General features: G+C 49.7%; 1 protein-coding gene across 5 annotated transcripts in view; it reads left to right on the top strand.

Moving 5' to 3' along the window:
- Positions 1–12,044, top strand: part of LOC146206173 (uncharacterized) — a 107,987-nt gene that overhangs the window by 12,428 nt on the left and 83,515 nt on the right. The window lies entirely within an intron of this gene.

Here is a 12,044-nt window from a genome sequence, read left to right as displayed (position 1 = left end):
GGTTTTAGCGGCACATATTGTTCGCAATAACAAAGAAGGAAGGAGAAGACACGCTCAAAACGGCAAGAAATGTTTGCACTCAGCATCGCGCTCGGGTACTCTGAAGCATCAAGAACGGGTAATAAACTGAGCAGGCAATTATGGTGTCATCTGTGTTGGGTGACGGATAGATGACCCTGAATGAGAGCCAATGGCCCCTTCAGAAATCTTGTGCATCTTTGCGCGTGAGCGGCAAACCGGCGAATTCTAACATCGTTCGCTTCTGGCTAACCTATAAGCAAAAACGTCGATTGTTGTATGCTTTCATTTTCAAATCACATCTGTAAGAAAACGAAGCAGTGTTCCTGCAGCTGCTAATCAGAGGCAGTGTAGGTGAAAAAAGTGGCTTTTATTTCTTCGCAAAATCAATTGATCGGCAAAGTGACTCGGGCAAAATAGGGTCTTATTTTATTGTCACAATACTGGTTTGCTTTAAAGGTCGTAAGATGTGGCGCATACAAAATACACAGTTCCAAATACAGAAGAAATGTAGCGATAAACACTGTTGCACATTGGAACCAAGTAGCATCTTTGATTTTACTGACACAGCACAGGTCGCTTTGAAAAGGGTCCTAAGACTGGCGCAGGCACATTAATTGAAAACACACATTTTCAAATAAAAATAAATGCACAGAAAAACACTGTTAGACAATTGGAAGATGATGAGAAACCTTAACGAAATGAAAAGATATGAAAACGAAGTGCAAGCAAATAATTTTCGTAGAGACATTTTTCACACACGCTACAATCCAATTTTAATTTCGATTATTATAAGCTTCATATATGCACGAGAATATCTTTAAAAAATGCAAGCAGTTACCAGAAATTTGGACAATTTACAGATTCATTCAGGCGACAGGCAAAATATTAATTGTATGCAGGTTTTCAAACCACAACTTTCACAAATGTTTCAAATTAATAAAACATGAAATTACGAATGCATACTGTCACCGAATCTGAGCTGCAGCGACCCGCATGCCTACGCTTTTGCTACCGCATTTACTACTAGTCACTGGAGATATTTTGGAGGCTTCATCTCGGACAAAAATCTGGATCCATACTTCCACGAAAACACTCACAATCTCTTTTACAACATCGTGGCAGGCTGGGAAGCAAGATACCAATGAAATGCTATCTTTTATCCGGGCCTGCAGTTGTGCAGTGCTGATTGAATTTTTGAGGAGACCCTCTCTGTTACTGCGGAAAAAGTTCTCAGCAATTTTTACAGTTTCGATTACGGCTGGCGATGGGTTCGTCAGTGACATGTGAGACTGTGAAAAGTTCTTCAACTCAATTAACCTTGCCGGTGCCGTGTTGGTAATCAGCGAAGCACGGCAGTCGTTCTGTTCTACTATTCTATGTTCTGTTTCTGTTCTACTTGAACACTGAAACGCGCAGCAACACAGCATCGCGTGCACGAAACTGCACGCGCGCAAGCCACAGGAACGGTACGACGAGGCAGTTTAATGGCGGCAGCAAGAAAATAAAAAACAAGCAAAACAAGATTTTGTGCGCGCTGATGACGTATGGTGACGTGTTTGTCACGTCAGGGGGCCCGGCAGCCAACGACAAACCAGAAAACCCGCCCTCATTCTCTCTTTGGAGAGGGGAGCGTAGAGGAGCGAGGAGGAAAGCGCCGGGAGAGGGAAACGGCGGCAAAGATCTTACAATTTCGCTACTTTCCAGAGATAGAGGGGCTTTAGCGGCTCCTGATCGGCAACGCCATCTGTGGCAGAAAAACATACACTGGGACGCGCCGGCTCGGCTCGCTGCCTTCGCTACGTGCGCTTTCTCTCGAACGAGCACGCGCCCCCGCAGGCGCATCGCGACATGCCGCCTGCATTCTGTCTTGATGATTGGACAACCTGCCGCGTATTTCCATGGAGGAAACGTAATTATAGGTGAGAAAATGTTTATTCACGTCTGCACTGTAGAGTACACGACAGACGGCGATGAGTAAATATTGATTGTGAATGCGTTTCGCATGTTAGCGAAAACATAGGAAGTTTATCTTGAGGTAAGTCAGCTATCTAACTATATTGTCGTATATTGTCACGTAGCCGTTTAGGCCCGTAACCAGAAGAAGGTTGGTTTTTAATAGGGGGTTGATCTAGCAGGCACAGGAGAGCAGGTCCAGAGCACCGAGTGGCAGCAGCCGACTTCAGCTTCTTCTCATGGAACGCCACGGGGCCACTTCTTCGAGTCCGCGCACGATACTCTCGATGAGCAGCTGCCTAGCGGCTGCTGTTGCACACGCTACATTATAATATGTTTAAAAACTGCAGAAGTATTATCAGTACTCTGAAATAAAGCTGCTCGCTTGTTGATCATCATTTTGGCCTGTGGCATGAGATCTATATACGGTTTTGTTTTTATTATTACCACGTTACTAAAGCAAATCTTACAGTAGAAGAATAAGCTATAGTCCGAAGGAGATGTTTCTTCAAAGGCACGTACGCTAGCAGTCTCAAAAGCACATGTGTGCTCCGCGCGCTGCACGCAACATAACCGGCTCGCTGGCTCGGAAGAAAGGTGAAATCCAAGCTTGTACTACAATCGTGCTTTATTTCGGTTCTTACTAAAAGGTTGTGCTTCATTTATATTTGGTTTGCATTTACAAAACCTGTGACGCGAATAGGGAGCTCCGTGCGACTAGTGTCAGTCGAGCCATAACTAGGATCGCTTTTGTATTGCACTTCCAACATATTTTTGTTATGAATAATAATAATGTTGGTTCATTTATTGGCCAATTTGTGGAAATCTGTAAAAGCGGCTCAGCCAAGTATGATTCGCCCCCCCCCCCCCCCCCTCCTCACAAAAGAAAGGCCTCGTTCCTAGGGCACATTCACACATCATTGTCGATCGAGGACGTCGCATGCTGGATATCTGTTGATTTGGTTGCTTTCAGAGCACTCGCCAGGCAGGGAGAGAGCACAGAAAATCGGCAAAGCAAGACACGTGCGGAGCGAAGAGCAGAATAATCCTCCACCCCTTTCACTTCGTATACATGGTGTTAAACCATTGTACTCTTTGGCGCCTCCTATTCACACTTGTGACTAGATGAGGACGCGCGACCAGAGGAGAGGAGCTCGCCACTACCGATGTTCACACTTGCGACAGTCGCCTTCTCATTCTGTTCTCGTTCCGAACGAGTTGGGAGTAGGAGAGCTACTGGGTGATGACAGCGAACGTCGGTAGCAATCGCTTTACAGACGCTTCAGCTTTTTCAGGCGAGCCGCGGTGCGCATGCCGCACTCTCGTGTTTCCAGGAGAACGCCGACGATGAATAGACGGTGTCAATCACCGTGGTGTCAATATAAAATGTTGCGCCTGCGTGAAAAATCCATTTCTCAAAAGTTCATGGTACTTACCGGATAGTCAATATCTTTCCAATCTCCTCCCAGGCCATATATTTCTTCTCCCTGCTATTGAATTCCGGGTGCCGTTTGTTGAAAAGGTAGGGGTATCTTTAATTGTGTTGAGAAGGTGCTCGATCGTGTACTATGGGACCTCGCTGATTGGTGAAATGGTTTGCGACTATTAGTCGCGCGACTGAAAATTCGAGCAGTGCCCGATCGGCCCGCGGCAGTCGCTTTTCGACCGATGCAACCATTTGCGACCGTCGCTTTTCGACCAAAATGGTCGCGCGACCGCTGCTAGTCGCAAGTGTGAACGGGCCTTAAGACGTCTTTGTCAACTGTCGAACATTTCTGAGTTTATGGAGAAGGGGGAAAATTGGCCCTTTTCGTTTCCACAAAGAACGCGAGACTTCCCAGAATGCTTCATGCGGTTGGAAAACAAGTCTTGTGGAAACGCTTCCAATGAAATCTGCAAAGTTCCACACGTGAGCCTCGTCTTTTGGCGCTTCGCCTACTATTGTGGTACCTCTGTTTCGCATCAGCGGAAGCGTTTTTGTATCTCCAAATAACCGCCAGGCGCAACTCGATCGCCGCACGTGCACAGGAAGCTAGCGGAGTGTCTGCTCCGGCGACGTCCCATCGTTTCACATTTCGCCACCATGCCAGGAATGCGGCGCTGCCATCGCGCGGCGAAACTTGAGCTTGGGTTCCCTATAGGGACCGGACAGCTGAACGGGTGGTGCCGCCTCTCGGCGCATCGCTCAATCGCTGCCGGCGCATTGCCAGCGCATTGGAGGGTACTGTTTGTCGTTGGTTTGCGTGGAAATTGGAAATCCTAAGGTTTAGATGACGTTGTGCGTGAATATTGTCACGGACAACAGGGCTAGACTTGGCTAAAACGACGGGACGAAGCTGTACCAGCAGGCAAAGTTCGGCACCCAGCACACGAGAATCAACTTCAGTGTCCTCTTCTTCCAGGCGCAGCAAGAACATTGGGACACCAGGTGGCATTACTCCTCCTCTTAAAAAAAGAAATAAGGGATGGAGCGCGAGCGATGGCTAATGTAAGCGAAAAAAAAGATCAGCACATGGACAGCATAGATAATGGAGGCGGGGTAAGGTGTCCTATACGACAACGAAACAAGTGCATAGCGCATTACCGCGTGAAATAGGGCTTCATGCGGACAACGTGCACGACCTCGGAGCGTGGTTGCCGACGCGAGGGCTGCACAGTACCCACTGGAAGAACTTCGTAAGTCACTTCCGTGACTCGGCGCAGAACTTCATAAGGTCCGAAGTAATGGGAAATCAGTTTGTCACACAAGCCGGGCCGACGCACCGGGGTCCACACCCAAACTTTCTCTTCAGGATGATATGCGACGTGTCGACGACGGAGGTTGTAGTGGCGTGCATCCGTGCCCTGCTATTGTTGAATGTGAATGTGGGCAAGTTGACGTGCTTCCTCAGCGCGCTGAGCAAACTGCTCGGCGTCTGGCGTGAGTGAATGATCATCTGTGCAGCTCGGAAGCATGGCATCCAACATCGTCTGAACGTCACGTCCGTAGACTAGGCGAAATGGTGTAAAACGCGTCGTCTCTTGGGTGGCCGTGTTGTAGGCATATGTGATGTAGGGGAGAATTTCATCCCAGTTTTTGTGCTGAGAGTCTATGTACATTGCGATCATGTCGGCGATGGTTTTGTTGAGTCTCTCTGTGAGGCCATTCGTCTGCGGGTGATATGCAGTAGTTTTTCGGTGGCTGGTATGACTAAGCTCGAGCACGTCGTGCATGAGCTGTGCCGTAAACGCGGTGCCTCGATCGGTTACAACTAGGGACGGTGCGCCATGACGCAACACGATTTGCTGCATAAAGAATTGGGCGATCTCAATTGATGTGCCCCGCTGCACTGCCTTGGTTTCCGCATAACGTGTGAGATAGTCGGTCGCGACTATAATCCATTTGTTACCCATCGATGACAGCGGAAATGGGCCCAGTAGGTCGATGCCGACTTGGTCAAATGGCGTCCCAGGTGGAATAATAGGTTGGAGCAAACCCGCGGGTTTGAGAGGAGGCACCTTTCAACGTTGACACTCGCGGCAGCCTCTGACGTAGCGATGGACGGCGTGAGAAAGTTTAGGCCAATAATAGGCTTGACAAACTCGAGCGAGTGTGCGTGCAAAGCCCAAGTGGCCGGAGGTGGGCTCATCGTGGCAAGCAAAAAGGATATCGTCGCGAAGGTCGGCCGGCACGACAAGGAGGTGCGCTCGATCAACAGTGCTGGAGTTTTTCTTGAATAAAACGCCATTCCGAAGACAGAATGCAGACAGGTGCCTTCCAAACTGGCGGGGGACGTCAGCAGCGCGACCCTCCAGGTGGTCAATGACAGGTCGAAGTTCTGAGTCAGCTCGCTATTGGGTCATTATGTCTGAGGCATTCACTAGTCCAAGAAAACCTCTGTCATCCATGACGTTATCGACAAATCCGACGGGTGCCCGGGAGAGCGTGTCAGCATCTTCGTGCTTCTGACCAGATTTGTACACAATGGAGTAATCAAATTCTTGGAGGCGAAGGCTCCATCGTGCTAGGCGCCCCGATGGGTCACGGAGATTGGCCAGCCAGCACAAAGAATGGTGGTCAGTAACGACTTTAAACGCACGGCCATAGAGGTAAGGCCTAAATTTCATAGTTGCCCACACAACTGCGAGGCATTCCTTTTCCGTAGTGGAATAATTTGTTTCAGCGCGGGAGAGCGTGTGGCTGGCATACGCAATGACCCTTTCCACGCCAGCTTGGTGTTGAACGAGTACAGCGCCAAGGCCGATGTTGCTGGCGTCGGTGTGGACTTCGGTGGCAGCGTCTTCATCAAAGTGCGCAAGAACAGGGGTAGTTTGCAGTCGTCTGCGCAGCTCCGCAAAAGCCTCCTGTTGCTTGGCGGCCCACACGAACTGTGTATCATCCCGCGTGAGGCGGGTCAGGGGTGCGGCTATCTTGGAAAAGTCGGCGATGAAGCGGCGGTAGTACGCACACAAACCCAGGAAACGTTTTAAACTCCTCTTCGTGGCAGGAACGGGAAATTTGGCGACAGCGGCAGTTTTGTTGGGGTCTGGCCTGCGGCACTCACAAGATGACCGAGAAACTTCAACTCTTTGTAGCCAAAGTGGCACTTCTCGGGCTTGAGCATCAAGTCAGCTGACCGGAGGGCATCTAACACTGCGCGAAGGCGTTCGAGGTGTTCTCCAAAGGTTTCAGAGAACACGACAACGTCGTCGAGATAAACTAAACAGATTTGCCATTTGAGGCCGGCGAGAACGGTGTCCATCATGCGCTGAAAAGTAGCCGGCACCTGAACATAGGCTGAATGGCAGCACTTTAAACTCATACAGTCCATCTGGGGTGACAAAAGCTGTTTTTTCGCGGTCCCGCTCATCGACCTCAATCTGCCAGTACCCGCTCTTCAAGTCAGTGGAGTAGAAGTACTGGGCGCGACGAAGCTTGTCGAGTGAATAGTCGATACGGGGCAATGGGTAGACGTCTTTTTTAGTGATGTCGTTCAACTTTCGATAATCAACACAGAAGCGAAGGGTGCCATCCTTTTTTTTCACCGGCACGACAGGGGACAACCACGGACTGTTGGAAGGGTTAGATGACACCATCACGATGCATCTCCTGAACCTGTGTCTGAATCGCTTCACGTTCCGTCCTTGAGATGCGGTACGGCTGCTGGCATATAGGGCGGGCATCGTCAGTAGTAATTATACGGTGCTTCACGAGAGGCGTCTGCCGAATTTTCGATGACGTCGCGAAACAAGCACTGTATTTTAGAAGGAGAGAACACAGATCGTGCTGCTATGTTTCCGAGAGATCTGTACTAATATCCAGACGATCAAGGGATGGGCCAAGGGACATTTTCAACTTCTCCGAACGTAAAACATTCAGAATCGTCCGCTAAGGCGTCGGCGAATGCGATTGCGGTAGCGCGGAAAAGATGGCGGGGTTCGTTCGTGAAGTTAGTCACCAGGAGCTTAGATCGGCCGTTACGCAGATGAATGAGACTCCGCGCCAAGGTGATGCCGTGGATGAGCAAAAGAGACTGGTTGCCCTCAGCGACCGCCGTTCCGTCACATAGTTCATCGCAGTTAACAGTCACAAAAACACTAGAACGTGGCGGAATAGAAACGCTCTCGGCAGAAATTCGAAGAGGCGCACGGCTTTGGCAGTCTGCGGTGTCAGTATCATCAGCTTTCTCGGTCGAAAAGGTCACGGTACGCTTCCGGAGATCGATAATGGCCCCATACTCCCGGAGAAAATCGACACCAAGGATACAGTCGCGGGAGCAGTCAGGTATCACAAGGCAGCTGACAACAAACGTGAAGTTGCGAATTTGAACTCTCGCCGTGCACTGACCGCTCGGAGTTACGACATGTCCGCCAGCGGTTCGAATCTGCGTGCCAGACCATAGCGTCATCACCTTTTTTAGAAGCGCCGCTAGCTTCCTGCTTAAAATCGAAAAATCAGCACCAGTGTCTACCAATGCGCTAACCTTATAGCCGTCGAGGAGCACGGGTATATCCAGCGAGAGTCTATCTTCACTTGTACGAACTGTCGTCGGGGCTGTCAAGTTGCGGTCGCTCACAGGTCGCGTTGTCGGGGGGTCTTCGTCGCATCGATTTGAAGTGGCCTCACCCCCTGAGGTCGCTGTCTTTAGTTTTCCTGGCTTGGACTAGGCGACCGTCGCTGCGCCATCCCGGAGGAGCTAGGCTGCGAGGATAGTCGGTGTGGAGACGGAGATCGTGACTGTCGTCTAAAAGTTGGCGCCATGCGCTGCTGGGCTACGTAGTCCTCAATATCCCGGGGTCGTTGGCCTAAAGGAGGGCTACGCATGTCGATGGGGAAACCCTTCAGTCCCAGTTGTCGATATGGGCACTGTCGATACAGGTGACCAGGTTCTCCGCAGTGGAAGCATAGGCGCTGCCGATTTGGGGCACGCCACAGGTCTGCCTTTCGGTGGGGTGGTCGGCGGTTGTCGATGTACGGCTCGGGGTGGGCTGAATACAGTGAGCCTTGGTCGGGTGGCAGTAATTGTGTGGAATCAGTTGGGAGACGTCGCAAGATGTCCGCATACGTTGACCGACAGGACTCGGTGGAAAAGGATGGCGGGTTAGCAGATGGTACCGAAGGCCGAAGTGCTTGCTGGAGTTCTTCTCGGACAATACTAGCGACAGAGCCGACCGTTGGCTGGGGAGCACCAAAAAGCTTCTGGAGCTCTTCACGCAAAATGGAGCGGATAATTTTGCGAAGATCCGGACTATCCCCGAAGGCCGAATGCGGCTCCGTGAGCGAAGTGGCGAGTACCGGCCTGTCGTAGGTCGTAGAACGCTGCTGGAGCATCCTTTCCATCGTGATTGCTTCCGAAAGAAACTCGGCAACTGTGCTCGGCGGGTTGCGCACGAGCCCAGCGAACAGTTGTTCCTTAACGCCGTGCATGAGATGGCGCACCTTTTTCTCTTCGGGCATGGCCGGGTCTGATCGTCGGAACAGCCTAGTCATGTCCTCCACGTACATGGTTATGGTCTCGTTCGGCATCTGTATGCGAGAGCATAAAGCTCTTTCCGCTCGTTCTCTGCGATCCGGGCTGGTGTAGGTGTCCAGGATGCAGCGGCAGAACTCGCGCCACGATGTTAGGGCGCCTTCGCGATTCTCGTACCAAGTACGAGCGCCATCTTCCAGGCTAAAGAAGACGTTCCTGAGCTTTGCGGCGTCGTCCCACTGATTAAATGCGGCGACCCGTTCAAACTGGGCGAGCCAGTCTTCGACGTCTTCCGTCTGAAAGCCGTGGAAAGCCTTAGGCAGTCGTGGGCTCTGTAGAGTGTAATGCGTTGGAGTTTGCATGACAGGTCGAGGGGCGGCTGCGGTGGTGAATTCCAACGGCCCGTGCTCAGGTGGTAGGCCTAGGTTCCTCCGGCTAGCGCGGTGAACAGGAGTGTCGATTGGCACAGGACCTGAATCCTGGGTATGCAGAGGAGTGCGGGACATATACTGGGATCGATACCCTGCGCCGACACCAAAATATGTCACGGACAACAGGGCTAGACTTGACTAAAACGACGGGACGAAGCTGTACCAGCAGGCAAAGTTCGGCGCACAGCACGCGAGAGTCAACTTCAGTGTCCTCTTCTTCCAGGCGCAGCAAGAACATGGGGACACCAGGTGACAATATATTCTCAAGAGAACAGAAAGTTGGGCTAGTTGTGTGAATATGTCCAGTGAAATGAAGTCTGGCCGAACAAGGCTGGCGAAACGTGGTGCGTTGTTGGCTCCACTGGCAGCTACGCAAACTCGTCGGAGGTTTTTGTCTATTCATTTCTACGGGTTCCCACAGAAGCATGAGTGGCGGGTGACCTAAGCATAGTTCTTTGAAAGGCAAAGGCACGAATCTACGTATTTGGTTACTGTGTGGTCATGGAAAGTGCCGAATTTTTAAAATTCCGCTTGCTTCCGGATGCTCTGTGCCTTCTGTTCCCCAGGAGTGACGGCACGAGAGTCTCGGAGCCGAAGCCGCACTCCTTCATCTGTAGTCACTTTATTGACAACTGCAAATCGAAGTAACCCAACAGCGTAAGTTACAACGCTAGCATTTCCCCGCCTGTGTACAAGAAAACCCCAGCACGGAAAAAGAAAAGACAGCTCCACCATCGTCTTTCGGGCTGCGTTACGATCTTCAGTGATGGGCAGAGACAATGTTTGTGCGGATACTTTCACTGACATAGTCAAATTTTCTCTTAACAGAAAGAGCAGATAGGAGACATGAACAATTCCTATTACCATGATCTTGTCATTTTTCCTCTTCGTTTGTCAACCAATGAAAATGCGCTGAGAGCTCTGCGTTGATACTCTTAGAATTTGTTAACATTTGTTTGTGGCATGTCCATTTCGCCTAATAAGTCGCTCATTTCACAGCTTAATCAATACTGCATGGTCACAAAATCTGCTATCGGCTTCATATAAAAGTCGAACAAGAAAAATAAATACAATTTAATTTGTGGAAACGAGCATAAACGGAGCATTTTTTTTAAATTTCGAAGGCCGTGTAGCAGGTTTTTTTTTTTTTTTTTCGCATTCACGTTGCACCTGACACGGCTTTACGTATTTTCTCAGCAGTGTCCATTTCCTGGCCCGCCTAAATACATGTGTTTCTCATCGGCGTTTTAGGGAACGTGAGATTTCCTGATTGTGGCTTAGTATGACAAGACCGTTTTACCTCTCTCAGAAATTGCTTCTATGGCCAATGTAAACAGATTTAGCAGCAGTCCGGTGCAGTGACAAAGTTATAAAAGGAATGGCTTTCAGTTATCCGGATTCCTTTACGTGCAAATAGACAACTACATACATGGTCGTGTCCCCTCACTCTCATCAGGTATCGAGGTCAGCTATATGTATCGGCCCCGCAAGTTCGTGGTACGCTGAGAAAGTAGACCACCTTAGCGAACAAGCCATCAGAGGGACTATTTATTGCCTTCAGATGTCCAAGGCAGGTGCGGTCAATCACATTAAACTTCCTGCGCTGAGAGAACGCTAACAGGAAATTATTTTTTTTCTTTTCACAACCTCCGCAGCATGTCGGGAGAAAGGCATGCTTAGTATAATATTTTCTAAGTCAATTATATGTAGCAGCTCCGACGTGTTCAACAAGAGCATTGCCGTATATGTAAAAATGATGCTGAGGTGGTATTACTCATTTGGCTTATATTATGATTAAGTTTGATGATCTCAAGGCCGGGTTTAGTTAGCTATTGTAGCGTAATTGTGCAGGAAGTCCTGGAAGTATATGTGTGTTTGCTATTCTAACCATAAATAGGATCCTACTTTTGTCTTGCTTGTTTATTTTTCTCCTTTTACAGCTCTCGTTGCAAGGTTGAAACTGGAATGTCATTTGCTATTATTCTACTCTGAATCGTTTGAGCCTAGCTATTACCAGAAAAGACAGGTGCAGCATCCTTTTCATTTTACATGAACGCTGACCATTACAACTACCACTACTACGGCGCCACGGCTACACGGCTCTGCGGTATTTGATCTTCAGGCAATTTCGACTAGACCTGATATAAGATAGACGCGCAGTGCACGCGCAATTCCCGTCTTCGAAGTCGCCTTAACAAGTGCCTAACGAAGGTGTTCCTAGCGCATGGTGAAATAAATCACGCAAGCGGCATTTTCGAGTATATAACAGAAATACCATGCGCCAGGCGGTTTCAAAAAAAAAAAAAAAAAAAACGCGCACGCCCTGCCGAGAACGGCCCTTTTCATTTTCAAGATTTCCCCGTCAAAAAATACTCCTTGCGATTACTTAAAGCAGCTCAAAAGCTCTCAAAGCCACACCGCAAAACGACGGGTAGGGACATGCTCAAAAACGCCTCGCAGAACGGAAACGACTGCGCCGCTCAGCTGCCTCGCCATTTCGCTGTTTCGGCATTCCGCCGCGGGCGGCGCTGTTCCCCCAAGGCGACGGGGGCGCCATACAACGGGCGCCCGGTCCCTATTCAGGTGCTCTCGAATTATTCTAAAATGGACTTCGTCTCATGGACAATTAGGCTTAGGCTTTCGCCAAGCGACATCGACCACGAGGTAGGCAGACATTCTTAAAACACGG

The sequence above is a fragment of the Amblyomma maculatum genome, chromosome 1, assembly GCF_055883805.1.
Source record: "Amblyomma maculatum isolate TAMU_Amacu chromosome 1, ASM5588380v1, whole genome shotgun sequence".
Lineage (NCBI taxonomy): Eukaryota > Metazoa > Arthropoda > Arachnida > Ixodida > Ixodidae > Amblyomma > Amblyomma maculatum.
Note: the sequence above shows the minus strand (reverse complement) of the source record. Positions and strands in the feature narration are given on the sequence as shown.